This window comes from Sceloporus undulatus, chromosome 1 (assembly GCF_019175285.1).
Source record: "Sceloporus undulatus isolate JIND9_A2432 ecotype Alabama chromosome 1, SceUnd_v1.1, whole genome shotgun sequence".
In the NCBI taxonomy this organism is placed as follows: domain Eukaryota; kingdom Metazoa; phylum Chordata; class Lepidosauria; order Squamata; family Phrynosomatidae; genus Sceloporus; species Sceloporus undulatus.
This window is the reverse complement of record NC_056522.1, coordinates 49156300-49180295: the sequence shown is the minus strand read 5'-3', so window position 1 is coordinate 49180295 and position 23996 is coordinate 49156300. Positions and strand designations below refer to the sequence as shown.

Below are 23996 nucleotides of genomic sequence, written 5' to 3'. Positions count from 1 at the left end.
ATGATTTCATCATCTCAACCTTGTCCACTTTAACAATTCTCAGGTGTGTTCAATTATCCACTTTGCATTTCTGTCCTTGGCATTTAGGACTTGCTAATTGCATTACCTTTTACACCTGTGTGGCTCCTAATTGCTTTTGCTGAGTCACCCTGACTCTCACATACAAGTTTTATTTCTTTCACTGTATATCCCATGTTGCTTTTTCCTTAACATTTTCAAGTCATTTCTGACTGAACCTATCATGGGGTTTTCTTTGAAAATTTCTTCAGAGGGCATTTGTCCTTGCCATTTTCAGAGGATGAGAGAATGTGACTTGCCCAAGGTCACCCAGTGAGTTTACATGGCCTAGCTGGGATTCGTACCCTGGTTTCCAGAGTGATAGATCAACGCTCAAACCACTGTACCATGCTGGCTCTCTTACAATGCATCTTAGCACAGTGGAAACATTGTCATCAGGTCACCTATGTGCCTGCTCAGACTACTGTCCATGGGTGACCTGTTCATAGGCAACGTCAAGCCCTTTACTCTCCCTCCTTGATGAGTCTTCATTTCAAGCCCAGGCTTGGACTACACAGCCCATCAAATAGAGAATGAGTTCTAACAAAAGAGATGTCTTCTGTAGGAAGAAAACCCCATTGGCAAGAAACTTACCAAGAAAACCCCATGGCAATGACTAAAAAAAAGGCATGTACTCTGTCACACAAGGAATGTGCACACATGCCCATAGAGCTATAGCCCTATTCATTCATTATTTTCATGTTGTGCATCAGGAGGAGAAATGGAGATCCTTATCTCCACCATCCTCTGTCATCACTTTTGTTACCCTCCACACATGGAATGACTCTGAAAAGGGAGAGCCTCTGCTATTTGTAGTTGTTTTCCATATGAACTGGAGACCTGGAAAATCAATGTTCTGATGTATGGACAGTGCCTATGGATAACGGAAAATTATTACCTAGGAGGGTTACAGAGCTGGGAATGGAAAGTCAAGTTGAGTTAGGATCTTTTCTTGCATGTTGACACAGCGCATGACAATGAGCTCATATGTCTTTTTGTCATGCAAGATGGTGTACTGTACAAATATATGGTGTCCTTGTAGGAACCACACCTTGTGTCTGAGTGGTCTTCTAGTATTTCCACAAATCAATTTTCTACTTCTGATGTTCAAGAGAAATAATTCAGTGCATGAATTGGAGGTCTGGAAGACACATAGACCTATGTACAGAACCCCTCCAAATTCCTCCCTTATGGCATGATAGATGTGTGCATGAACATGCTAGTTTGTCCTAGCATAATAAGCTCTTGGTGCAAGATATTGCACACTTCAATGACTCTCCACTCATCCAGAGGATATCATCTTTTACTAAAATATATGGCAGCGGTATGGGTATTTGCTTTGCGGGCTCAGATCCTTACATTGATCATATGGTATAGCTGCTGCTTCATCATGGTCTGTTAGATCTGACATGGGGGAAATCCTGTAGGGCATGTAGATATCTAGCTGCTTCCCATGTAAACACCATATCCTCTTACCTTCTCTTGTGGAAGGATCTATAAGATGACATCAGAGCATGAAAAAGCTATGTATAAAAGGCCTTATCACACAAGAAAAGTAGAATTTTAACAGGATAAAAGTGTCTTTGGCCAGTATTTATCATATGACATCATGTCCATCATGCTGCTGCTCTGAATTCCATTTGTTACAGTAGACCACCTTTTCATCAATGGGCAAAATCTGTCAACAGGCTCTTAATCTTGCTGCAATTCCATTACTGTCTTTGTGTGGTAAGTCCCTATCACTGCAGTTCTACTTCTGAGGCAGTTATGTGGTGTGAGTGGGTGTGATTCTGCTCCTCTCTCTTTCTCTCTCTCTCTCCCTCCTCCTCACAATGATCACAGTTGGCAACACCTTCCCAAAGCTGGCTGCTGTGTGTCCATTCACACAGCAGCCAGCTTACAGAGGTGATTGGCAGCCACCATCAATTGTCTCTCCCACTTTCTTCCTGGAAGGCAACATTTGGCAGTGCAGAAAACAGATCACCAAAGTGTTATCGTGGGTAAATATGTGATAAGAAATAATGCCAAGCCGGTATGCTTCTATTCTTAAACCAGTGTCATTGGGGCAGGGCTAGGGTTGCCGTAACCCGGCTGCAACCGGGATTATCCTGGTTTTGGCGGCCCGGGGCCCCTCCCATCCCGGGTGCCGCCAAAAACCGGGAGAACCCCGGTTGCAGTGCTTGCGCTGCCCTCCTCTTCCTCCACCGAGCGGAGGAGGAAGAAGAGGGCCGCACAGCCTGGGGCGGAGGAGACGAAGGGGGAAGCCCCTCCCCACCCTCCCCGCCTCCCAGTGCAGCCCCGCCCCGCCCTCCCTACCTCCCTGCATGGCTGCGCACCACCCTCCCCACCTCCCTGCGTGGCGTAGCCTAGAGAGCAGGTCTTCGGGACACCCGCCACTCAGAGCTTTTGCCCACCCACATCGGTATATATACCCTGCAACAGGCATTACCATCCAGGCTACAGTGAGAAAAGAAAAAAAGGCCATAAATCGTTCATGTTTCACTGGGAGTCTAAACACCTCATCTTTTAAATGTATACCGCGTCGGTATTCTTGTAATTCTTTATCACAGGATCATTTTTGAGGCCCTAAACACCTTTACTTGTAATATGCAAATTTCTCCCGAAGATGACCAATGGGAAAGAAGCAACCAGCCCTCCACTTGGGTTGGTTTTCAATGGCTTAGTGAAGGAAGAGTTTTTGCCTTGCTTGTAAATAGGAAGGGCTTTGGGGTAGGCAAAAGGCTGCAGAAATAGTTTGACCTCCCCTTGAACATCCATGGCTCAGTGCTATGAGATACTGAGAATTGTAATTTCTTGTGGCACCAGAGCTCTCTTGACAAAAGGAGGCTGAATGGTCCACAGAGCTACAGTTCCCAGGATTCCATAGCCTTGAGGAGGAGGAGGAGGAGGAGGAGGAGGAGGAGGAGGTAGTAAGTGGCAGAGGCCTCAAGTTTTTTAAATTTTTATTTTGCATGCTTTTAATGCTAACAAGTCTCCCTTGACAATGATAGTGTGGTGGTGGTGGTTGTATGATTATATGAGGATGAGAGGATATAGTTCAGCGTGAGAGGTAAGCAGGCACTGTTTCAGAAGGGCAGAGAGAGTGGTGACAGGTTACCAAAAGTGCGCTTTTCTCGTGTATTTTTGGGGTTCGTTTAATGGTGATATTGAGTATCAGGCAAAGCCTGGACTGAAGGTGCATGGTCCAGAGGTAAACTGCTGTGAATTTTAGCAAGCTCGAATGAGCGCAGTGAAGAAAAACCAACAGTCCCTTGACGCAAGTAGCACACTGTCTAGAAGTATAGTGGGTGCCAAAAGAACACTGAAATGGCTAAATCCCACTTTTTGATGAAAGACCAACCAATATAAACATGATTGCAAATAGGCAATAGCCGAGTAAACGCATGGCAAGTGTTAAGAACCAACAATAAAGGGGTTTGGGTTATGGAAAAAGTCTCATGAAATAGGCAAGAGGCGGCATGTTAAGTAAAGCCATGGTCGTGGCCACAATGTAGACTGTTGGGAATGGGGGGGGGAGGGGGGGATGGCCAGAAAGGGAAGGCGGCATTTCTCGGCCATCTCGTCAGGAAATAATGCCAAAAATGGCCTTCCATTGATTATGGCCGAAGAAACATGCATGTTATAAAGCAGAACATTTTTAAAAAATCATCAATTTTTTATGGCGTGTCCTCGCATTAAAGAAAAAGAATGTTGTCCTACATCAAACAAGATGTTGGTTCACAGGCATGTGTCCTACGATTTGTCCCAGGGCTGGGAGGGCCGGACTTAGCGGCGAACCGCTAGGGCAGGACAGTGGATGAGAACTCTAATGTCTGTGGCTCAGATCGTCCCCTCATCATTCTCCTCAAATCCACAAGCAAACCCACACCCCTACAGACGCCAGAGCCCTGAATTCTCCCCATAGTGAGAAAATATTTTGTAGTTGGCCTACAAGAAAAATGCCAAATATGCCATAGGGGAATTTCCGCGAGCTAGGGCCCCGCTCGTTAAAGACCCATGGCCCAGGTTTTAAAAAGTAAGAACGTGGGAAACACTATTATAGAGCCATCCTAATCCAAGAGTAATTTGGCATGTCCCTCCTAACTGGCTAGCAAAGGCTTCTCCCCAACTCCCCACCAAGAGAAGGATGGAGCAAGCTTGTTTTCTGCATGGCGAAGAGAAGAATAAGACACAGAGCTAATGGATGGCAAACTACAGGAAAAGAGAGTTCGAGCACTAAACATTAAGGAAGACGACTCCGATGACAGTAAGAGCTGTCAAGCAGTGGAGCAAGGCTCCCCTTGGAGAAGTGGTGGGAGTCCTCTCATTGGAGGGTCTTGAAACAGAGGCTGCATGGGCCATCTGTGTAAGTCCTACGCAGGGCAGCGGGTGGTGGATGGGATGACCCGCATGAAGTCTCCTCACAACTCGATCGATTCCTGAGATTCGATGGGACAGGTGAAGGAGGCAAATAGAAGGGTAAAACAGAAAAGCATTTGTAGAAGCGCGCTAAAACATCTTCCAATGGCACACCACATAAACATGAGTGGGGTCAGTGGCGAGAAAAAGAGAGGGCGAAAATTCATTTAAATCTTTGAGAAATTGCTTTTCAGTCATACTGATCAAGCACATGCAGTTTTTATTTGTTTGATGTCCTTTCCATAAAGTCTCCTTGTGCCTACTGGAAATGGGTGCTTCTTCCCAGCTGGATAATACAATGCAAAAATATATAAATGCTTCCTAAAGATGCAAGCAAGAATGTTTTTTATAGGCTCACCATCCTAAATATAGCCACTCATGAAGAGAGAGCATCTAATTTTATACCTCGGCGTTCTTCTGAAAAACAATCTGCTAAGGCAGATAGCATAGCAGGGAGTTGTGGCATGTAATGGCCGGCTCATCAGGTGGGCTAAAGAAGGTTTCAACCCGATGTGCGGTTCCGTATCAGCCCACCAGCAATGAGTGGGGTTCTTTCTTTCATAGTCTAGCAAAATGAGAAACGCAACAGGAGAAAAGGCTGGGCTTTCTTCGCACCACGGACACTTGTGGAAAAAATAGTTACTCGGCTGAACAAGACGAGCCTAATGGGATTATCACTGAATACAGCTTCCCTTAATTTGCACATGCAGTTAAAGAGATGTGCTAAGTGCTAGCTAGATCTCTAGGGGATGACTAAGACACACACACATCCCATCTTAATAGACACATTTTAATAGTTTTTCTAAAGTAGCAATACTGCTGTATTTCCATTTGTGTATACTGGCTTTATTTATTTTTTTTAAAAATGTTCTCCTAGCCTTCTTTATATTAAATTTCTAAGGGTCATAGGCCTGTTTCACACTGAAGTAAATGTACAGTAGGTCGTTTATAACAGGCACTTTTTAACGTATGTACACTGGATCCTCAGTAATCTACTGGGATTTGATTCCAGAACTCCCAGTGGATACTAAAATCCGTGGATGCTCAGTCCACATATGCAAGGTAAAATGGTACCCGTAAATAAAATGCAAAAAAGCAAGGTTTGCTTTTGGATTAATTTGTTTAAAAAGCTATGGATAAGGAATCTGGAAATGCAGAATTGGTAGATACAGGAGACTGACTGTATGTTGTGTGAGATCGAACTGCAGGCTGAAGGAGATGAGGTTTATGTGCAACATAAACGGAAGGCCCCTAGATTTGGGAAAGCTGAGTAGCATTCAGGATACCATTCTAACATTTGAATCTAAATTGGAGCTTCTCCATCTCCCTTTTTGTGTGTGTGTGTGGGGTGGTGGTGGTGGTAGAGAAATAATATAAATAATAATTTAACGTAATCTCTGGCAATAAGAGTTCTGCTTACTGTTTACAGTAAAATAATAAACGGTATGTAAATGACATCTAGAGAGAATGAAGAGTTTCTTGGCTTACATCCTGGAACTTCTGAGGATAGCCCAAGTAATTAAACACTGTAATTTAAACTAAGTACAACAAACAGAATAGAACATGGCAATTATAAGAGAAAGACACATTTTGAAATGTAATTATAATTAGGCCACACAGCAGCAGGATGGATGTAGACAAGCTGAGATTTAAACAGGGCATTAGAAAGGCAGCATGGTGCAATGGTTTGAGTGGAGAGCAGCAGGGTTGAATCTGTTGCTCTGCTATGGAAACCCCTGGGTGGCCTTAGGTGAATTGCATCTCAGCTGCAGAGAGAGGCAAAGGCCCCATTCCCAACTGGCCCTTTTAACGTGGGTGGAACTGGGTAGATCCGGATGCCTCTCCGCCCGAATCTCTCCGTTAGTGAGTGCCCACTAGATTTGAGGGCCATTTTAACCCGAATGCCTTATTGGGGTTAACTTAAAGGCGCCTGCGTCAATCAAGCAATCGTCATAGGTGATGTTTGCAGGGGCATTGGAAGTGTCCTCCTCCTCCTTTTTTTAAAGAGCCACGCACAAAATGCCCCAAAGTGCGCACATTTTGTCAAAATTTAAAATCTCTTTTGTGTGGGTATGTGTGGGGGGGGGCATTTGGGTCAGTGCAGGGTATGAATCTGCCCTTGGCCCCATTTTCAACTGCCAAAATGCAAGCTAATGCATCCTGTATCCCAAACACTCCTTGCCACCTCAGAATGCCTCATACACAGGTAATAATAATATAATAATAATAATAATAATAAATAATAATAATAATAATAAATTCCTCACCTCGGCAATGCCAGAAAAGGATGCGACTGCCATGCATTCTTTTTTGCTTTTAAAACAATTCAGGGCTATCCCTGAATTCCTTGCAAAAGCATGTATCGTTTGCCAAATGCCTAATTTACAAGAGCAACAAATGAACATTCAAATTGTAAGGATTGATTCCAAAGGAAAAAAAGTCTAGCCCATTTGCAACATTTCCCTTTGCTGGAAGCAAGCAAATAGAAGTGAAAGTGAACAAGCAGCTAGCCATGTTCGATCTATTTAATATCTGCCTCAAGCAAAATAAATAAATAAAAAATGCACAATTTTAGTCAAAAATAATTTAAAAAATAAAAGGGGGGAAGGTGCCTGATGGGAGCTCCGTTCATGCCCTGCCTGTGACCTGACCTGAACTGACCCTTTCCCTCCTACTAGAGGAGGTTTGCCATTGCCTTCCACTGAGGCTGAGAGAGAGTGACCTGTCAGTTCCAACTGACCCATGGAATCAATTGGGATAATAGGGAAATGCAGCGCAGGCATTCTGACTGTAGCATCCTCATACACTAATAATAATAATAATAATAATAATAAGAATAATAATAATAATAATCCAGGAGCAAGAGGAAATAAGCACAAGCAAGCACACAAATGTCACCCAAAAAATCATGCGCATAAATTTCAAAAATAAAAGCCTGATATTTTACAGCCTGTTTTCCCTACATCCCTCCTCCGCTTGGCCGCCGCAGCCCAATTTCCCTTGGCAATCCTCCTCCTCCCTCCTCTTCCCTCCGACCCTCCCCTCCCAAGCTGCCCTGGCTCCTTCATCCTCCTCCTCCTGCGTCCGTTAGAGAATGCCCTCCATGGCTCCCTTCTTCCCATGGCCTCCCTCCCTCCTCTCCTTCCTCACTTTATTCACTATCCCCCCCCCCTCGTACAGCCCTTTGCAGCCCAAAAGTCACCCTGATTCCCCTTTTGCCTCCTCTCAGCCTCCAGTACTTCGGCTCTTTCCTCCTCCTCCCTTCCTTCCCCTCCCTTCAGATAAGGGGAGGAATGCTCTGACCTCTGCCTGCCCTCTGACCCTAATCCCCCTGAATTTGCCCTGATCACGATCAGGGGCAAGTTCATATTTTGTAGAACCCGGGTCTTTTGAGAAAAGATGGATTTTAGCCCAATTCTGGATACCCCCGGGATAAGGGGCATTTCCTTGTGCAAGCCTCGACATGGATTGTGACAGAATCGGGCCCAGTATGAACTTCACGTGCAAATTTCGAATCCTGAACTGGGTTAAATGGTAGTCTGAATGGGCCCAAAGATAATACTACCCCCAACAAATCTTGCTAAGAACTTCCCCCCCTCCCCATGAACCTATTGTGGCTTTAGGGCCACCATAAGTTAGAAGCTACTTGAAGGCATAAAACAACAAAGAAATGGAAGCAGAGGGAAATCCTCAAAAGGAATACAAAGAAACAGCCAGCACTTGTAGGGAGAAATCAGGAGGGCTAAAGCTCAGGTTTGCAAGAGATGTTAAACGTGTTTTTTGTTTTTGTTTTGCCCCTTCCTTTCTTTTCTGTTTTTGGCTTTGAGAAAGAACAGGGAAGTAGCAGGGCCACTGTACGGAGAAAATGCTGAAATACTAATAGACGATAGAGAGAATTCATCAACATCTTCTTTGTCTTGTTTTTTCCCCCCCCAAATGAAAACACTGCTCAGTTTCACCTGATGTAAACAGAACACAGCTGAATATGCTGTCTGAATATAAAGGATTATTAAAGACCCATCTCTTCCAGCAGGCTTTCCCAGTCACTTTTAAACTATACATTTTAAAATTGGATATTTTAATTTATGCTGGATGATTTAATGTGTTCTGTGCTTCTGTGTTTTAATAGCATTTAACAGTGTTTTTACAGCGTTTAAATGATCTTATGTTTTTTAATGGATGTTGTACCCCACCTCAAGACTGGGGGAGAGGCTGGTAAGAATTATTGTTGTTGTTGTTGTGAGGGGATTGCAACCCATAATAAATATTATGGGAATGTATACTCAGGTAATCTGTTCCAGACCACCACCATCCCCCACATATGGGAAAAACCATGAGACCTCAAGTCCCATTGATTTCAATGCTCCTGCATGCACCATTTTGTCTCCCCAGGCTTGCCGTCTGCATGAGCTCAAGTCCATGTACAGCAAGCCCACATATGAGGCAGGCAGACTATATAAAAATACTTTAAATGAATCCAATGTGTGGTACATGCCGCTTCGAAAAGGCGGGCTGGAGGCATCCATTTTAACTCTGGAGGGATGCCACAGCAGGCAAGCCGTGAGTTCAAGTACAGGTCTTACATTGACCCATAACATTTCTATCTTCATCTCCACTCCTAGTCTGATTCTATGTTTGTATAGCTGCATCCACATTGACAGGTATCCTTGAGATCCTCCTGGAGTCTTCTTGAGATCCCAGAGGATGTCATTGCTGCAGATCCAACTATAGAAACATAGTTGGATGCTGCTTCACCCCTACCCACCACTTTTTAATTGCTATATTGGAGGGCTGCTGCAGCTTCAATGGTGGATTTGAAGGGATGTTTGGTCATTGCACAGCTGGTAGAGAACTCTGGGCACAGCTCAAAATGAGGGTTTTGATGTTCAGATCCTTTGAGACTCAGTATATAAAGGACTGACTTTCTCCACATATACGCAGTGTGGTATAATGGTTTGAGTGTTGGATTATGACTCTGAAGACCAGGGTTCAATTCCCAGCTTGGCCATGAAACCCACTGGGTAACCTTAGGCAAGTCACATTCTCTCAGCCTCAGGGGAAGGCAATGGCAAACCTCCTCTGAACAAATCTTGCCAAGAAAACCCCATGACAGGTTCTCCTTAGGGTTACCATAAGTTGGATGACTTGACGGCAAACAACAATAACAAACCTACTGCAGTTTAAAGCTGAGGGTTGCCTGGTTTTTGCCTTGGTGTAATTCTGGCATCAGGCAAAGACATTTTTGTTTTCCCTGGTTTATCTGCCTTAGCTTTAAGCTGTTTTTCTTCTTTGTGATTATTTCTATGCAGCTTTTAAGCTTTTGTTTCTTTTATTGTTGTTCAATTTTTAAATGGTTGCATTTTTGGTTTGTGGGGTAGTTTTTAACAAATGCTCTAAGCTCTAAGCTAGGAAGTAAATGTTGCCTTCCAGAATCAGGCTGCGGCTGTCAACCTGTTGGCTAGTTCCAACTAAAGTAGACTCATTCATTCAATTGTTGTGTGATGAATCAAGGCTTAGGAAAATCCAACTGAGTCATTGGGTCTACCGTAGCTAGAACTAAAAACAGGATTTAGGATGATTGAACCTTTGGTCCTCCAGATGTCTGGGGCATTGACACCTCAAATCCCTGGCTGCTAGCCATGCTGGCTTCTTGGAGTTACAGTCCAAAATATCTGGAGGGCAGAACCGCTTCCCTAGGACAAGGGGGCATTCTCACTGGCTTAAACTCCGGGTTACAAATCGAATTCAAGGTATAGCGTTCCTATTAGGAACCAAATTAACTCTAGAACAGTTCTAGATTAACCCACAATTGTTCCCACTAAAATCTGAATCTTAACCCGGGTTTTTATTTAATCCGTGTTAAGGGCTTATATACCGGATTAAAAAAACAGAAGGGTCGAACCTACAATTTTCCCTTGATTCGGGACAGGAATAGGAGTATTTAAATAGGAACGATCCACCTCTGAAATCGGGTTAACTGGATGGGAGGAGCAGAGCGTGATGGGCTGGCTTGGGGGAGTCGCCCTTTCTGTCCCCATCCGTCGTCGCTGTCACCATCTTTGCTTCCCTCACCCCTTTGTCCGCGGCGGTCTTTTGATAAGAGATAAGGATTATTAATTTTTTAATTTTTTTAATGGTTTACAGGCGCTTAATCTCTTCAGCACGTTAAGTGCCTAAAGTCCTGGCCACTCAAGCACCTGCATCTGTCAAAGGACTCTTAAAGGCTTCCCCCGGTGGATTGCAACCTCCCCTCTGTGTGAGGAGAGCCATTGAACACCATTTGTAATGGAGGAGAGGGTGGATGCACAGCAATCTGGGGGGAAATAGAGCCTTTCCTTCTCTCTTTCCCAAACGGAATCTGGGGAGACATAGGAAACCCTGGATGTGTGTGTGTGTGTGTGTGTATTCCACTTCAACCCACTGCCTTCTCCTCCTTGATCTGATTTTCCAACCCTGGGCTTTGGATGCAGAGTCTCTAGCCACTTAAACCCACTGCCTTCTCCTCCTTGATCCGATTTTCCAAACACACACACACACACACACACACAGAGAGAGAGAGAGAGAGAGGGAGAGAGGAGGAGGAGGCTGGGTCCATAAGCCAGCCTGATTCCATGCCCTCCTTTCCCAAGGCATGTCCTCCATTGCTCCCCCCATCCAGGAGGACTTCCAAAATGCCCTCTCTCTCCCTTTGCACAGTCCAAAACCACACACTCATTCACGCAGAGTCCATAAGCCAGGCTGCAAAGAGGAGGAGAGAGGCTGGGCCAGGGAGGTGTGTGTGTATCCCTTTAAGACGTCTCTCCCAGGGACAGCAAGGCAGCTTGTGTGTGTGTGTGTTTGCACGCATGTATATATACACATATGAATGTATATTTGTGTGTGTGTGTGTGTGTGTGTGTGTGTGTGTATTAAGGGCGGTTTACAGACCGCCAAATAGTACGTATACAATACGTACTAGGGTTAGGAAGGGGCGGTGCTTCCGCACCCCCCTAACCCTAGTACTATTGAATATGTACAAGATGGCGGCGCCCTGTTCATACGGGCGCCGCCATCTTTACGTACTGGACGCACAGCGTCCAGACGTGTCGCGCCGCTTGTGACGCTAAAAGAAGCTCCATTTTGGAGCTTCTTTTTTCGGTCCGCGCGGGAGTCGGGCCGTCTGAAGGCTCCGGCTCCCCTGCGGACCTATTGGCGGCGGCGGCAGACCGCCGCAAAGCGGCGGTCTGTACCCCACCAAGGTGAATTATAAAGTAACAACTTTTTTAAGTTATGAAAAAAACCTCATCTGTAGTTCAAGACCCACTGTAGAAATAATACAGTTTGAGACCACTTAACCTGCCCTGGCTCAGTACTAAGGAATTATGGGAACTGTTATATTTGTGAGACATTTATCCTCCTCTGCCAGAGAGTGCTGGTGCCATAATAAACTACCATTCCCAGGATTCCCTAGAACTGAGTTATGGCAGTTAATATGGGGAGACACAGAAGAGGATGAATAAGGCTCCTTCTTGTCTGCGGAGACGCAACAGAAGAGCCTCGGATGCAGCCAAGCAGAAGTGCTTTGGGGAGGCAGTTTTCTCTCTCCCTCTCTTACTTTTGTTATTCGTGGGGAAGGCTGGTTGAGGGAGAGAGAAAACTGCCTGCCTCCCCAAAGCACTTCTGCTTGGCTGCCTTGGAAGAAAGACCCCAGAGAGGCTGGGGGAAGTTCCTCCATCCTTCTGGCTTGGAGATTTGGGGAGAGATTTTTTGGAGGGGCAGCAGCCAATGAAAATCATCTGCATCCGAGGCTCTTCTGTTGCATCTCCGCAGACAAGAAGGAGTCAGGTAGTGGGAACGCAGGTACAGGATACATCGGTGCATGTTACTCCGAATTATTGTGATGTCATGATGACGTCGCTTTGATTGACAGCCGAAACAAGTGAATGTGAACGAAAAAGTAACAGAACTGGTTTAAATATACACCGATTCATCCATGAATGGGAACAAAACCAGGACAATTACAGCGAATCAAAATAAAATGTTAAATAAATGGGAACGATGAAGATAAAGCGATTTGAAAAGTGGGATAAAACTCGCTGTATTTTAAGTCACTTTATAATGAACCGCTGTATTTAAAATCATTATAAATCGTAAGTGAGAATGCCCCCTAAATCCAACACAACTCATGGCCCTTTTTCCATTGTGGGGAAGTTATGGTAGCCTATGCATACAGCATGGGAAGCACACGTTTCCTAGGGCCCTTTTAAACTACACAATCACAGCATTATGTGTGAACTTTAACTGTCATGGCTGCCTCCTGTGTAATTTGGGGAGGGGGGGGACACTTGGCTCTTTGGCCCCTCCCAGAACTGCAAATCCCATGGCAGTAAAAGGGGAATCATGATGCTATAACTGTATAGTGTGAAATGGCCCTGATCAATGAAATGCTGGGCAGCTATGTTCCTCTTTGGTCTGATCTGCACTGCAAAAATAATGTAGTTTGACACTGCTTTAAATGCCAGGGCTCAATGCTATGGAATTCTGGGATGTATAGTTTTGTGAGATACTTAGCCTTCTCTGTCAGAGAGCTCTCGTGCCACAACAAAGTACAGATCTCAGAATTCCATAGCATGGTGACATGACATTTAAAATGGTGTCAAGCTGCATTATTTCTGCAGTGCAGTCAGCTTCTGTTTATCCCATCAGTGTTTCACAGAACTTGAAAACATTACTTGTGGGGACAACAGTTCCGTGAAACCTGAAGACCAGCTAGGGAATCCTGACTAAAGTTATAGTATTTGAACAGGTTTTGCAACACATGTGTTTGGAAAACTGAAGCACAAGAAAGGCAGGAATGTGTCTGTGGTGTAACCATTCCTGGCCAAACCATTCTTTTGTTTGGACAATGGATGGCTAATTGCTCCAAAGTGTTTTCTGTGGCAAAAATATGGCAGGAATGTGAAAGCCATCAGAGTTCCCAGGCAAGATGATTCATCCCTCCAGCAGAAAGCTGCCCTATCATTATGCAGAGGGAGGTGGGCAGTTCAGGCAGCTGGTTCTGAGCGTCAGGGAGAGGGGTCATTGGTGAAGTTATTCAGTTTTTGTTGTCAATTGCAAATCTTCACTTACAGGCAACTCCATGAATGAGAGACCCCCCCCCCAGGTCATCCTACTATCAACAGACCTGCTCAGGTCTTGCGGACTCAGAGCCGTGACTTCCTTGAGTGAGTCTATCAATCTGGAATGTGGTCTTCCCCTTTTCCTACTGCCTTCTAACCATTTGCTAACCATTATTGTCTTTTCTAACCAGTCATGTCTTCTCATAATATGGCCAAATTGTGACAATCTCAGTGTAGTAATCTTGGCTTCTGGGAGCGTTCCACCTTGATTTGCTCTAGGGCCTATTTATTCGTTTTTTTTTAGAAGTCCACAATATCTGCAGAACTCTTCTCTAGCCGCACTTCTCAAATTGATTTTCTTCCTATTAGCTTTCTTCACTGTCCAGCTTTCACAACCATACATTAAAAGTGGAAATATGTCATGGACAATTCTAATTTTAGTATTCAATAATCTATCATTACACTATGACTTTGGGATCTTGTCTAGTTCCTTCATAGCTGCCCTTCCAAGTCCTAGGAGCGGAGCAGCCAGGCCAAGCCTGTTCTATCCTGACCTAGTCCTAATCTGGGTCAGTTCCTGGACTGACACAGAGACAGGCAGGTGTTTACACACCTGCCTGAAGAGAAGAGATCTACAAATACTGTGGACTTCTAAAGAGGCAAACTCGCTATCAGCACACACCCCTTACCTTCGTCCACCACTCTCCCTACTGAGAAGACCCCCATTTCCTGAATCTGATGTGGAAACAGGGCTCCTGGCTGCAACCATGTGGCCAAGAGCCCCATTTCCACATCAGATGCAGTGACAAGGACCTTCTCAATAGCAGTGATGACAGAGGAAGATAATGGTGTATGTGGCTGTCCAGTCTCCTGGGTGCTGCTGTGGAGTTTTCTAGAAACTCAGGAGCAAATGGTGAAGGCCACTTTATGCAAAGATTGGACCAGAATCACTGGATCGGCATCTAGTCTGCCGCATCCCAGCCTGGAGGTATTGGCCTGCATCATCCAAACCGGACAATGTGAGGCTGGGGAGAACATGAGCCTTTGGGCCCTGTGGACAGCTCCCTAATCTTTTGATTTCTTGACTGCAGTCTTCATTCTGATTAATGACTGAGCCAAGGTATGGAAAATCTTGAAGGATTTCAATGTCTTCATTGTGTACTTTAAAGGTAAATCATCTATGGTCATTATTTTCAATGAACTGTGTGTGTGTGTTAACCGCCTTCAAATCAACTTTGACTTATGGTAACCCTATAAAAGGGACATCTCCAAGACTCTCTTGTCATCAATAGCCCTGTTCAGGTCTTGCAGCCACAGAGTCATGGCTTCCTTGATTGACTCTATCCATCTGGAATGTGGTCTTCCTCTTTTCCTGCTGCTTTCTATTTTGCTAACCATTGGGCCCGAACAGATAGGCCAAAATAAATCTGCTTCAGGTCACTTTGGAGGTATGCTTTTAAATGACACACACATCTTAAAGAGGCCAGAAGCTGTGTCAAAGCTTCTGATACAGAACAGCATCTTGTTAATTTGTATCTATTTCATGTCCTGACTTTCTCTCAATTTGTAAACTAATATTTAAGGATTGTTTTTAGCTGGTTTTAAAAGGCCTTTTAAAAAAGAGTGTTTAGTATATATATTTTTAAAAAGCTCAAACTATGTACTGTTTTAATAGCTTTTGTTTATTGCTGTGGCTAATTATTGCGAGCTGCTCTGGATGGTACAAAAACACTTTCTCTATAATATAACATTTTGCAAACTAGGGCTCTCCAGATTTGCTCCCAACAACCATGGGAAATGAATGATGGGAACTGTAGTCTTAACATGCTTGAAGGGCAGCAGATTGGGAAAGGCAAGAGTAAAATAAAGGGATTGTCACAAGGTTGCTGATATCAATGGCACTCATAATGGGAAGCACATTCCTAATTTTACAGAGTGATTAAATATGCTACTGAATTTATATTACAATGTTAAAAGATACGCAACATATAAATAAATGTCCTGTTCTCTCCCCCCCATTTCTGTTCTCAATTTTCACAGATTGTGTTTGCACCAGTTGTTTAGAACCTTCTAGGAAAATGTATTTCCTTTGCAGAAACTAATGTACTCAATATACATCACTGAGTCACATGCAGGAAACTGTAGCGTTTAGTCACATCTAAAGATAATAGGGTCACAAGTGTTTCTTTATTTACTATACAAGCTGTGAAGGGAAATGCTGATTTTTCAGGTTCCTATTCAGACAGACCACATGCTGAAGTGACCTATACTTGCCAACTGGAAGGAATAGCTGATGTGTCTGTTGAGAGGAACCTAATAATTCTTGCTGCAAAAGAGAGTTTATTAAAATACTTGAGATGAGAGGTGTGTAATTAACAACACAACTTTGTGCTCTAATAGGTCCCTTTGTTCAGAGCTCTTTGAAAAATTAATTGTGCCACTCCACCTCTATATGGCAATGCAAAGTCATTAATCTTGCAATAAAGTAACCCCGGGCATAGAAGACTGTTTGACTTGCCCAAAGATAGAGAGCAGCTTTGAGTGGGTTTTCAGTCCCAGTCCCCTTCCTTGGAAAACAGGGACTCATTTAAGTCAGCAGCTCTTAAATTTACACAACTTCCTATAAACAACTACACTGTACCATTTTTAACAGAAAAAAAAAGTCTGCCTCCTGTCTGTGCAGTAGGTCCCAGCTGTTCATAGGCTCTTCAAATTAAATATACACCATAGCAAAATATACCCTCCTGTGTTGAACATGTCTGGTTGAGCAACTTTAGTGTGGTCGAGATTACAAAAATTGTTAATGAGGATGAACACACAGGCTGGGAGAGGCTGCAGCAGTTTTCTTTTGCCTGTATCTACAGGGAAGATTCTTCCCCCTCCTCTCCTCTCCCCACTGCTGACTTAACTGAATGCAAACTGTTTTTTCTGCTTTGAGTTCAGTTTGTTCTCACATTCCACCTTAACATTAGAAAGAACCTCCTGACAGTAAGAGATGTTCGATAATGGAACACACTCCCTCGGAGTGTGGTACAGTTCAGAGTGTGGTAGAAGGAGAGAAACCTCCTTCTTTGGAGGTTTTTAAACAGAGGCTGGATGACCGTCTGTCGGGGGTGCTTTGATTGTGAGTTCCTGCATGGCAGAAGGTTAGACTGGATGGCCCTTGTGGTCTCTTCCAACTTTGTGATTCTATGATTCTGTGATTCTATGTAGTAACTGAAGTAAGCTGGGGACAAAGAAGGAAAGTAGGAGGAGTGAAAAGCAGGGACTTGTGTCAAGCATCTAAAAAAGTTAGCTGTGTAAGCATCTGAACATCTCCTAATATATTTATTAATCCATCTATAGTTTGATGTTATACAGTGCACCATATGTGGGCATGCCATACGTGGCTTTCAGTTTACGCTGAAGCAAGGAGGAAACAATGGTGTGCATGCCCACGGCACATATGCTGCACTGTGCCACATGCACAAGCTCCATTGTTTTTAATGGGGCTCAAGCATGTGTGTTTTTCCCTTATGCAGGGTGTGTGTGTCCAGAACAGATCCCCCATGTAAGGGAAGAGACCACTGTATTAGGTGTCAGCATTAGCGAACGCAGTTGCAATGGCATACATAACACTAGAAAAGGTAGTGTGAATGACACATAGACCCAGCCATGTGGAAAGGTGTGGGGATGGAAGACCTTGCTGGAAGAGCACTATCACACAACCCCTACTCTGCATTTGTGATGGAAACTGAAAGCCAAAAGATTTGTTTCTCCAGATCAAACAAGACCAGAATCCTCCTTTTATCTCTTACGTATTCCTAAACACCCCTTTCCTGCCCTCTCATTGCTGGGGACTCCAGATCTTATCCACCTTAAAGTCCACCTTGTCTAGGTGTTGTAAAGTCCTGCTCCTACTTTCCTGTTTTATGTGGACCATATTTTCAGGATTGGGAGATATAACCCCTTATCCAACCCTCAATGTTTACTATTTCTTTTCATTTTTCTATATTTGGTTAGCTTTGTATGCTGTGTAAGAAAGTGAGTTTATCTAATGTGTGTGTTCTTTACATTTCTTCTAATAAAAGTACATATTCTCCATGCTTAGAGTCTCTGGTCCAAAACGCACTGTAGATATAATCCAGATTGAGACCTGGCTCATTGCTAGGGAATTCTGGGAACTAGTTTTGTGAGACATCTAGCTTTCTCTATCAGAGAGCTCTGGTGCCACAATAAACTACAATTCCCAAGATTCCTTAACACTGAGCCAGGGCAGTTAAAGCGGTCTCACACTGGATTATTGCTGCAATATGTTTTGGATCTGCAGCTTGTTGGGGGCAATTGGTTTACAGATTTAAACCGCTTAGAGAATGCTGAATTCAATAAGTGGTATAGAAATGTAAACACTATTGCTATCTCTGTCAGTTATTACCAATATAGCTGGTGCTCAGTACCTGCATATGTTACCGCCTCTCACACAACCAAGCTAAATATTCCCCAAATTAATTAACGATAGATTGCAACTGTCAGTGTAGGCTCCACAAGCCACACACATTTAGGCTAACAATCCAGACTGTCCCTGTTGAATTGAGACAGTTGTAGAGTATGCAGAGCAATATTATTATTTGTGGGGTTTAAACATAAGTGTGCAGATTAAAAGCCTCCTTGCTTTGGCCCAGAAAGTTGTTCTGGCTTGGTTTGTTCTCAAGAATGAGGCAGGATATACATATAACCAGCTTCTTTCTTTCAGTTAGTCTCAAAAGTGCTACAAGACCACTTTGCATTGTGATTTTTCAGACTAACACAGCTATCTCTTTGAATTCTACCACCAGGATATGTCCGTGTGCAAAATGTATCAACATCATTGACAAGAAACAGAAGAGACGTCCACAGTTTGTACTTTTAAAGCTTTCTTCTGTCTGCTGTTTCAGTTTGGGTTTTTTTTTTTCTAAATTATTTTCACTCTTTACATTGTTTCATTCCTTTTTGTTATCTGAGTGAGGTCATTGAGCAAAGGTGCAATATAAATGCCTTTTAAAAGTGTGTGTGTGTATTTAAAAAAACCTTAGTGGACTTGCTCAAAGTTAATATGTAGAATGGAGATGGGGGATAGAGGTTCTTGGACTGCCATTCTTATCATTCCTCACCACTAGCTAGATTGGATATGGTGAATAGGAGCTGCAGTCTAACAACAACCTCTGCAAGGATACACATTCTCTGCTCCCAAAGTAATATAGAACGGGGATTCTTAGCATGTAAGTGCCACATTCCTGACACACATAGCAATTTCTGCAAAGTTAGCATCTAACTGGCAAACTTGTTTTCTCTCTTCTTTTCTTCACTCTCAAAAGACAACAAGAGGGAAAAGCTGAACAACATTTCCAAAACAGGGCATCTCTGGGTGAGTCTGAAGGCTAGGAAAAGGAAAAACAGAGCCATGCTCAGTGCCATATGCAACCACATTTAAATAAATATTTGTTAGGTTGGGCTGGCTAAGGAAAATGCATTGCAATAAAGCAGGGAGACTCAAAGGGTTAGAAGGCAAAGCCATACATAGGAAGTAGCTCCTTGTAGCATACTGATTTATCTAGTTTAATGTGACCTTGGGCAAATCACACTCTCTCAGCTTCAGAGGAAAGCAAAGATAAATGTCCTTTGAACAAAGCTTGCCAAGCAAACCCTATGATAGGATCACCTTAGGGTTGCCATAAGTGGGAAACAACTGGAAGGCACACAACAAAATATGCCAGTTGAAGAGCTTGGAAATGTTAGATAACCACTCCTAGAGTCTTTCAACCAGCAAGGCCAGGAGATTCTGGGAACTGCAGTCCAACAAAGGAATTTTCCAGTAAAATACATGGATAGTCAGATTATACTACAAGATCTGCTGGTAAATCTCTGGATCATTTGCAGCTGATCAGCAAGGACTGCTAACTTCCATTTTTTAAATAAATAAATCAATATGTGGTATTGTCATGTGTCTTCAAGTCCTTTCTGAGGTATGGTGACCCTAAGGTGAACCTATCATTAGCAAGATTTCTTCAGAGTGGGTTTGCCATTGCCATCCTCTGAGGCTGAGAAGTGTGACTTCCCTGGGTCATCCAGTGGGTTTACATGGTTGAGCCAGGACTCTAACCCTTATCTCCATAGTCATAGCCCAATGCTCAAATCACAGTAACAACAACAAAATCTGCCTCCACATCCACCCAGGTATTATACTACTTGGTCTAAATAGCTCTAAATTTGTGTACAGAAGGTTTGTGAGCTCCATTCATCTGTAGGGCTCCAACTAAATCCCTACATTTAGAAATATGACCAACAGCTGCTTTCCAGGTTTTCAATCCTACATGAAAATGGATTAGCAATGCAAAACATCTACAAGCACTACCACCCTCATAGCTACAGCTCTGCTGGAGGCATCCAATTTGATAGTTGTTCTTGACCTACACACCCCCATGATGAGAAAGTATAACACTTTGAATCCAACCCTGACATGTCTAAACTGAGCTACACTCCCCACCTTGGTCTCCCATACCAAATACCCTCCCACTCAAGAATTCACAAGGCGGCCTTAGGCAAGCCAGTTTCTCACTGAATCTGCAAAATGGGGGGGTGATAATGATCTGCTTTGAAGTGCTGCTGCGATTAATAAAGTATTATCAAGCACGTTGTCAATCAAATGTCCTATAAAGTGGTCATAATTGTAGGCATGCAGTCTCACAGCATCCATTATGCCTTACAATTTCCATTAGCTTGTTTTCAAGTCTACTTCATTTGGCCCTGCCTACTTCACAAAAAAGATCTGGCGATGTAGCACGCTGTAGGAAACCAGCTACTACTACACTTTGTAATAATGCAATGTCAGCAAACTTTTACATGTTTGCTATCTTCCAAATCTTGTCATAAAACACTATTCAGAAAACAATGGACTCAAAGGATTCCCTAGCACTGAGCCTGGGCAGTTAAAAGCATTCTCAAACTGGGTTATTTCTGAAGTGTGTTTTGGACCAGAGTCTACTTCCTCAGATGTTCAGTCATTGCACCAGAAGTTGACTTTCATTGACTTGGTTTAATTTCTGAGAAGCATGCATCTGAGGAAGTAGACCAAGTCTAAAAAAAGCTTACACAACAATCTCTTTCACACAATTAAGTCTCAAAGGTGCTACACAATCCTTTACATACTAATATTCCAGACTAACGTGACTATGTCTCTGAATCCCACAGAAAGTCATTGAGAAGATAAAATGGGAGCAGTACTGCAGGGTAAAAATGTATTAAGAGAAGTGAACAAGTCACCAAAGGCAGAAAGTTGCCATTGTGAATGTCATCTTAGGGTCCTTTCCTGCAGACCATACTGTTACTTCTGGTGCTACTGAAAATGATGTTGCATAACTCCTGGTTCCAGGAATTACTGATGTTGCAAAAAAAATTCTGGTTCCATGAACTGCCAATTTTGGTTGTTGTTGTTTTGCCAGTGGGGCCAAAGGGACCAAAAACAGAAGGTTTATGTGGTTTGGATGGTTTTAAATTGCTGTTTGGCCAAATTAAAAATGCATGCTGAACTTTGGGGACTTCAGCAGTCTCTCGGGGCAATTAAGGGAGTCCATGAGGCCTGCAGCTGACATCTCTTCCACCTCTCTTATAGTAGACAAATCCTTGCACAGGTGGCAGCTGGTGACTTTTATGTTACTAGGACATTGAATCCATTCTGGGTTTTGGTCTGAAGTTTAAAGGAGTTAAACTATTGTGGGGTATAGGACTTAGCACCTTGGATAGCCCCTTAAAAGTTTAGACAAAATGCCGGGGCCAATTCACTACACTGAGTATTGCGGAAGACATCTCATCTAGTGCTGCCTGACTTGGAAAAGTTTATAGGACATTCACATTTTAAGTCTGCAGCTCTCTTCTGTTCTCCTATTGTTTCTCCTGCTTTTTCTAGCCAAAGAAACGCTATTAAAAACCCCTAAATAGCTGCACTATGCCTTTTAATTCTGAGTAGTAGAAACTCCCTGTCTAGAAGTACCCTAAGTCCTTGGTGCTCTCTGTGACCCCATCAACTGCAGTGAATGCTGGAATAGGCTGCTGCTGTGGCAAACATATATGTTGTATGAAGTCTGTAATAATGCTATCATCAGTTTCTAATGTAATGGTGCACTGTGTGGACCAAAGCCCAGTTCATCAGCAAAGCAATGATAAACCCCATAAATGTATATTTTTAAAAAGACATCACAAGATTCTAATTTATGGGTCTGAGTATAACAGCCAAGTCTGGCAGTCATCATGGAAATGTCTCTGGATAATAAAATATGGCCTATTATTTTAGAAAATGCAGGCATTTCAGGATTTTATTCCCTCAAATTGTAAAGTTGTCTGTTCTAGTGCTGGACTGTCTGACCCTTCTTAAATGTTTGATATCTGACAAGCCCTCAGGAAAAAGACCTTTCCTATTGCACATGCAGTTTCCATGTACATATATATAGATACACGTGTGTGTGTGTGTGTGTGTGTGTGTGTGATTGAAACAAATATCACATACAGCTGTGATATCAACACTCATAGAGCTCCATGGTGGTTGTGCTATTTGTTGATGTTGGATCTTCAAGTTGACTCCACCTTATGGCAACCTTATCCTAGTGTTTTCTTGGCAAGATTTCTTCAGAGAGGATTTGCCACTGCTGTCCTCTTAGGCTGAGAGTGTGTGACTTGCCCAAGGTTGGCCAGTGGTTTACATAGCTGAGTGAGGAGTCAAATCACGGTCTCCTGGATTCCTAGTCCAACATTCAAACCACTGCACTATGGCTGCTTGGTTGTGCTGTATGCCATCCTTTTTATGAACACTGACAATAGCATCCCACTGACCAACAAGGTGTGTGCCATGACATTCAAGTGGCAAGGAAGCTACAGTTCAACTTATTTTTGTACTCCCAGTGAATTGGGATGTTAAAGGCACCGAGAAACATCTACCCATCGGCCAAGAATGCATCTGTGCAACCAACTTGTGCACTTGTTATGATTGTGGAGTTTCGCTGGTGTAGCTGTGAAGTGGGCACAACTGCTTTACAATGGCCACAAAAGCACAACCTATGGATGACTGTGACACACATTCCGGCAGGCTGATCCAGATAATTTTAAAATGTGAATTAAGATGTTGGATTTTAAATGCAGACTGTTTTAAAATGTGTGTTTTATTTGTCCTATTACATGTTTTAATTAATGTGTTTAATTGATGTTGTTCATTGCTGATTTGTTGTTCACTGCTGCGATACATAGGGAGAGGCAGGCAAGAAATAATAATAGTAATAATAATAATAATAATAATAATAATAATAATAATGTGAGCCATCTGAACCTGACCACAATTGTAAAGAAGAGTTGCTTTCATTGGGAGTTTATATGTTATGCTGAGCCTGTATGGTATGGTGTGAATTAAGTGTTGAACTAGATTCTGGGAGATGAAGGTTCAAATTCTGCCTCAGCCACAAAACCCATTGGGTGAGCATGGGCAATTCACTCTTTCACAACTTCGGAGGAAACTGGATCTCCGTATCCATGAATCCAACATCCACAGCCTGAAAATATTTTTTCAGAAAATCTAAAACACCTTGATGTTGCCATTTTATAGAAGGGGCACCATTTTACTACGCCATTGTATACAACAGGACTTGAGCATGGATTTTGGTCTTCATTGGGGTGGGATCCTGGAGCCAAGCTCCAGCAGATACCAAGGCCCCACTGTAAGGGCAAACCCACCTGAACAAAACTTTTCAAGAAAACTCTAGGATAGGGTTGCCTTAAATTGGAGTTGAATTGAAGGCACTGATGTAACAACAACAGCATGGCACCACTGGGATCCTGGCAAATGTATGTATTATACAACTTGCATAAAATGCATTGTGTATAATACACACATATTAGGGCTAACTTACACCCACTTGCCTCAACCATTTTCAGAAACAAAGCATGTGGGGTCACATGTAGTGGGCCTTGGTACCCTCTGGGTTTGGTTCCAGGACCCCACAGACACCAAAATGTGTGAATGCTCAAGTTCCGTGGCACAGTAAAATGGTGTCCCTTATATAAAATGGTAAAATCAAAGTTCACTTTTTGGAATGTATATATTTGTTGTTGTTCCAGATTATGGCGACCCAAAGGCAAGGTTTTCTAGGCAAGATTTGTTCAGAGGAAGTTTGCCATTGCTTTGCCCTGAGGCTGAGAGCATGTGACTTGCCCAAGGTCACCCAGTGGGTTTCATGGCTGAGCTGGGAATTGAACCCTGGTCTCCAGAATCATAGTTCAGCTCTCAAACCACTATGCCACAATGGCTCTAATGTGTGCATGTGTATTATTGCATCCATGGATTCTTTATCCATGGCTTGAAAATATTAATATGTGTCTCTGTGTGTGCACATCCACAAATTCAACCATCCATGGCTCAAAAAT

At 43.2% G+C, this 23996-nt stretch overlaps 1 long non-coding RNA gene across 1 annotated transcript in view; it reads right to left on the bottom strand.

Annotated features, from left to right (window-relative positions):
* The window catches only part of LOC121919458, a 33456-nt gene that overhangs the window by 7892 nt on the left and 1568 nt on the right, over positions 1–23996 (bottom strand). Inside the window, exon 2 of the long non-coding RNA XR_006101483.1 lies at positions 6744–6808. This is a non-coding gene — a long non-coding RNA (uncharacterized LOC121919458). The remainder of the gene's footprint in view (positions 1–6743; positions 6809–23996) is intronic.